The following is a 6,558-nucleotide window of genomic DNA, read 5'->3' as shown; positions in this document are numbered from 1 at the left end:
CCGTGCTTTGTGACCACCTAGAGGGGCGGGATAGGGAGGGTGGGAGGGAGATGCAAGAGGGATGGGATATGGGGATATATGTATACTTAAAGCTGATTCACTTTGTGATACAGCAGAAACTAACACACCATTGTAAAGCAATTATACTCCAATAACGATGTTAAAAAAAAGGCAAAAAAAAAAAGTGTCGGTAGCACTACCACTTGTGTTAACTTATTAGCATTTGCATTTGCAGTCATTAGCACTGATTTCTGGGATGAAGATCACATCAGACTATTAACTATAAATTAGTACTCTGTAACAAACCCCTCCAATCCGCAGCTGCATACAAAAAAAAAAATGGCACTTTATTATTTTGCAGTAATCTGTAAATTGGCTGGTGGCTCCTTTGATATTTCACCCAGGCTCTCTTAAGCAACTGCATTCAGGTGGACGGTTAGCTGTGGCTAGAGTATGCAAGATGGCCTAACTTAATTTTTAGGCAGTCAGAGCCGACTTTTGGTTGGGTCACTTTAGTTCTTCTTCATGTAGCCTTCCATCCTACAGTATTTTTGACTGGCTTCTAAATGCTGATTCTCACGGTAGCCGAGAGTGGCAGCTGCAAACACTCTTAACGCCCAGGCCTGGAAATCATTTTCTATTGGCCAAAGCAAGTAGAAGGTTAGCGCATTGTTCAAGGGTCTGAAACTGCTGAGATACAATGCCCTCAAGATCCTTAGAAACACTTTTGGCAGACTGAGAAGGTAAATGAGGCACCGATTTAAATCTCTCAGAGGTCTTAAAAATCTTATAGGCACAGCTGTGGTGACATCTTTGTCCCCTGGGCTCATTTTAGGTTGAGGATTTTTTACTGCTAGGCAGAATGGAAGCAGCTACTTCCAACCCAGCACACTCTCTGGGACTTCTATATTCTTTCTAAATTTTAATTGCAAATCATTTCCTCCCTCAGCTCTTTTTGTCTTTCAATATCTTATGCACTCTAAACCAATCTGCATTCTCAACCTTCTGTCTGTAGATGTCCTCTAGCATTTTCTGTTTATTATGTATATATCCTACCTTCAGTTCCTGCAGTCAATATTTTTGTTAATTGTTCTTCCACAACATCACATGGATTACCTTTTCTCTAGCCTCCAACAGTACCTTTTCCAGCCATCTTCCCTGTCTTTGCTTACAGATTTCTCACTGCTTTTCCAAGTACTCCTGTCACCCAGTCCTAAAATCAATGGCACAATTATTTCAAGATTTTGTTATAGTAGCTACCAACTTCTAGGTACTAGTTTCTATAACTATTAACTATTGGTACAAAACAAACCACACCAAAACTCAGTGGCATAAACCACAAATATTTATCATTTCTCATCAACCTGTGGGTTGGCAGGTGATCTCCCTGCTGATTTACCTGGCAGACCTCAATGGATACTGCAGGATAAACTGGGCTGTGTAAGGGAGAAAAAATAATTTTCCACCTACCCTTCTGAGTTATTACTGAGTGTCTGTAATAAAAGACAGATTAAAAAGGGAAAAATGAATATAAGGTTATGAAAATGTATACATCATGAATACCTGGGAGATACCCAGAAAAAATAAATAATTCAAAGAGGTAGCTTAGAATTTAGACTTAAATGTCATTTTAAGAGAGAAAGGAAAGGAGATATGTAGGCCTCTTAGAGGAGAGTAAATGACGTTTTGGAAATATAAATGGACCCTTAGAAGAACAGATGGAAGACGTGATAGTTTGTGACAGTTTTTCTGGGTGTGGTGTAGACTTCTAGTCTCCTCTTGTGTGATAAGAAGCAATATTTCCTGGTTGATGAAACTCCCAGGGAAGGAATTTAAGAAAACTTAGCTCCTTTTAAAACATATGTCTTTAGACAGGGGAGTTCATAGTAAGGCTATCTCTGCATTTGCTGTTTTCCAAGTGCCTGTATTATTCAAAATAATCAATATGCCAAAGTGGCATATTTGGGGGTGGTGTATTCTGCTACCCTTCAGCTATAAGGTACAAGATGGCCTCACTCACCTATCCGAAAGTTGGTGCTGTCTCTCCTCTGAGACAACTTGATTCTCCCAGTTGTCTCTTGTCTTTCTTTGGGCTAGACCAGCTTCCTTATACAATGGTCTTAGAGCAGTAATATAATAGAGCAAAGGCAAATACTGCAAATTCTCTTGAGGTCATAGATACTGAACTCACACAACATAATTTCCAGCATATTTTATTGGTTAAAGGGTGTCACAAGGCCAGCCAATATTCAAGGCATGAGGAATTAGACTTCATCTCTTGATGCTAGTTGCTACGAAGAATTTGTGGTCTTATTTAATCTGTCATAAAGATGAATAAAATCATGAAAGTGTCTGGAAGCATGGTATTCTCACTAAGTTTAATTTTTAAAATGTAAATACTAAAAGAGAAGAGATAATCATAATTTTTATATTGAGCTTTTGCAGAAATAAAAATGGGTAGTTAACTTCTGAAAAAAGGAAAACAGTTTCTCCACATTAATAATGTTTTTCTTTATTTTTCCTTTAAATTACTTGACAATATTTTGGTTTTAATTTTCTTGAACAATTTAGGCATTCCAAAGATGAAAATTGTAATTTAAAGTTTCCTGGCTTGGAGACTTCTGCTTTTCACAACAAACCTGAGAGAGAACCAAAAACTAATATAGCTTTGATGGGATTCTTCATAAAACAGCTCCCATTAGTGCTGCCAAAAACATAGTACTGATGAGTTGGAGGTGTCACAAAAAATTATTTGGCTTATGTACATGTAATTAAATGTATAAGGAGATTTAAAGTCCATCTGACATTCTGTTACATATACTGCTGAAAAGTATTTTCATTTTCTCCTCTGCATGTAAAGTCATTATCATTTTTACATATTTTTTTCTTAATGTGAACTTTTTTGCAATTTGGTTTTGTTTATTCAGGATTATGTTTGTGAAGTTTGTACAAATTGATGTCACAATGGGTGACATTAATTTGTGTAACTATTTTAAAGCGTCCTATCTTGTATAATATATTTTAAATGGTTTATGCATTCTTTTATTCATATTGTTTCAAAATTTGCTGTTATAAGCAACTCTGTTATAAATTTTTTTTATATCACCTTATGTGCTCATGCAAAATTTTGTCTAGCTGTAGAAATGCAGTTATAAGATAGAAACATATTCAAGTATTCTAGACATTGCCAAATTGTTCCCCAAAATCATTGTGACAAGTTACTTTCCACTCATCCAAAGAGTACAGCTGTCCCATGGAGGCCACATTATCTCCCAACAACTGACATTGCTGGATATTTTGACTTTTAATTTAAATGTGTGAACTGATATCTCATTGTGATTTTTTAATGTGTAATTTCCCTTATTACCATTGGTCTTAAGATGATTGCCTTTTTCTTGTTGATTTGTAATTCTTTATATATTCTGTTATATATAAAGTAATTATATATATATATAATTTATAGTGTATTAAATGGTATGGCTCAATGGGAATTGTACTTCTAAGCCACAAAAGTCAGTAATATTTGTCTAGGTACTGAAAAGTCTTCCCTATTTTTCAAGGCATCCTTAATGTAAATAAAAATAATTGATTTTAAACTCATTCACTTATTGAACAAACATTGATCCAGGCTTCTGCATGCCTGACACTGCTTATGACTGAGAATAAAGAATGAAAAAGATACTCTAATTGCTGACAGTCTAGGAAAAACAACCCTAAAATATGAATAACTTGAGTATAGTTTGAGGAATACAAATGTTGTTTAGTGAATACATGATAGGATCACATAAGTAAACAGATGAGGTCAACTAGTGTGGTTAATGGAGATGGCACCTAAGTCAAACCATAAACAGTAAGGTGATATTAATTGGTCAAGTGTTTCAAAATCACCCTGATTATCTCAATCCCATGTGATTCTGTTGGAAATATGAGATTTTCAGGTCCCACTAGAGATCTACTGACTCCAAATCTTTGAGGCTGGGTACCTGTAATGTATTTTTTAAATTTCCCATGTGATTTTGAAGACAAGCTGTGTTGTTGAAACACTGAACTAGAAAGATGAGAGGTAAAGAGAGCATTCTTGGCATGGAAATAGGATAGGGAAGATGTGGAAATGTGACTAGGCTGAGCCTGTTCTGGGAATTGCAAGCAGGTCAGGATGGCCGTCATAAACAGTGTAAGAGGGAACACAGAAGGATAAAAGCCTAAAAGCTAACTAGAAACCAGATGGGCAATACAACTAGCAAAGGGTATGACATATAATAGTTGCTCAATGAATACTTAATGAATGATGGTTAAATCAATGAATGAATGAGTCATTACACCTTTATATGACTTGGTTAGAGTTTATGTCTATCTTGAAGTTTATGAGGAACCAATGACAGATTTCAAGCCAGGGGGTGGAAATTTGAGATTAAATTAACAAAAATGAAATATTATTCTAAAATGACAAAGAAGCCCATACATTTTGTGAGTTTCTTGAAGACTTTCTGGAGCTGTGACGGTGCACTCATAAGTGACAGTTTTCCTAATTCTTATTAATCTTTTATTCAGGGTGCTTAAAATCAGTGCAACTGCTTATAAAATTTCACTAAACCCACTAAGAGAAGAAATAATTCAGACCTGACACAGAAAGGACTGTCTTATTTTCCACCTGTTGTGAGAAACATGACATGCACCACAGGAAGAAAATAATCATCTTAATTTTTTGTCATTGTAATGAATAATTTAAACATATAAATGATACTCTGAATATTTTATTTTATAATGGAACATATCATCTCTTTTGGTTTTGGCAGCATGCTCTTTTTTTTTTCGATTCAATTTTTGAAATGCTGTACCTTGGAAGAGCACTCAGCTGATTACAAAATAGAGTAAAAACCCTTCTAGTCCTCCATGAATAGTAGGTAGAAGAGAAAATACGAAGAAAAATAGAGAAAGAGAAGGAAGAAATGAGTGGGAATCACAGTCATCTTGAACCTTAATTAATCTAATTTTAAATGTGCCTCCAGGGCTTTGGTGTGAAAAAGCAACTTAGAGGCCAAGATATCTGATTCAGTTATTTGGAGTGCTCCCCTCCCATGGGATGGATGCCACTTTAAGGATGAATCACTTTAAGGATGCTAGAGAAAGAAGCCCAAGAGAGCATATGCTCAGGGGGAGTATGAAATTAACTCAGGATCTACAAGTAAATGAAGGACTAGGGGAACTTGGTCCTGCAAACCAAATAGGATTGGACCCAGAGCAGTAGACATTGTCATCATCAAACCCTTGATTATCTTCAAGCTAGCTGTTACCTGGGAAGATATGAGTTACCATTTGTATCAACCCTCTATTTTAAAGATAAGTTCTAAACTTCTTATTATGGTGTAAAAGGCCTTTCTTAATCTGGCTTCAGACTCTCTCCTTCAGACTTCATCTCATTTTTTGCCTCTCTTTCTCATAAAACTTTATTATGTGCTCTGCTGCAACATTATCTGCCTCTAGCTGCTACATCTTTTCATGTGTTCTTCCCTTTGCCTGGGGAACATTTTTCTCTTTATTTTCTTTTTCACTGGGATAACAGTTAACTTGCTTCTCAAAATTTATCTCCGTCTTAATTTACACCAAGATCGCTAGGATGCCCTTCTGCATGTTCCCACAGTACCCAGTACTCTGTGCAGACCAATTTATTCAATTTGTTTAATTAAACAAAGAGTCCAAAAATAAAGACTCTCCAATCTATTCTAAACTGGGAATAATCAGTTCAATGCCTTTAGGGGGACAAGAATGGGATACAACTAGTAGAAGTTCAGGTGTAGTAAACAGGAAATGGTGGAGAGCTATGGACTTAGACATGGCACATCCTTCAGGGAAAACTCTGATACTCAGTTTTTCTTATAGCTTTCCTTGACAAACAAAATATATTTGTAAGTCAAATGAGTTTGTTTTACAACAACTACAATCTTGGGATCACATATCATATTTTACTTTGAGTTAATTTTATAACATACAACTGGCACATAAGAGGGCTTTATAAATACTGACTGATTGAAAAAAAAATGACTAAATGAATGGGATTATTCCTGATCTCCAGTAGTCCCAGCTTTCTGGTTCTTCCCATAGACATTTCAGCTATTAGTTGACACACTGGGAGGTGCTACAGAATATGAAGAAAGCAAATGAGGGATGACTTTTAAGTATTCAGTACCAGATAGGTATAAATTTAGGACCTTGGATATACAAGTTACAAATCTTGAAGTTTTTAACTAGAACGAGACTTTTAAAAATACTCATTTCTAGCCTGAAAAAATAATATAAGGTAGGATTTCTAGCTAAGAAATAATTAGTGTTGGTTAAGGTAGCTTCTATTTTTTATTATCTTTCCAGTGAAGTCAGGATACTATTCATATTTCACATCCTCAAAAGTCAGCATTTTGGAAGAGTCAATATAGTTTTGACTTATTATCCAGTTCCTCTGTCTCCAACTTATTTATTTTGAAGAAGATTTTGTATAGTCAGTAAAATAAATAGAAAACTGTAACTAAAATAATTATTTTTTGAAGCATTAAATTCTAACTG

At 35.3% G+C, this 6,558-nt stretch overlaps 1 long non-coding RNA gene across 1 annotated transcript in view; it reads right to left on the bottom strand.

Moving 5' to 3' along the window:
- The window catches only part of LOC112065902 (uncharacterized), a 396,153-nt gene that overhangs the window by 12,112 nt on the left and 377,483 nt on the right, over positions 1–6,558 (bottom strand). Inside the window, exon 5 of the long non-coding RNA XR_002892300.2 lies at positions 1,117–1,213. This is a non-coding gene — a long non-coding RNA (uncharacterized lncRNA). The remainder of the gene's footprint in view (positions 1–1,116; positions 1,214–6,558) is intronic.

The sequence above is a fragment of the Physeter macrocephalus genome, chromosome 6 (assembly GCF_002837175.3).
Source record: "Physeter macrocephalus isolate SW-GA chromosome 6, ASM283717v5, whole genome shotgun sequence".
NCBI lineage: Eukaryota > Metazoa > Chordata > Mammalia > Artiodactyla > Physeteridae > Physeter > Physeter macrocephalus.
Note: the sequence above shows the minus strand (reverse complement) of the source record. Positions and strands in the feature narration are given on the sequence as shown.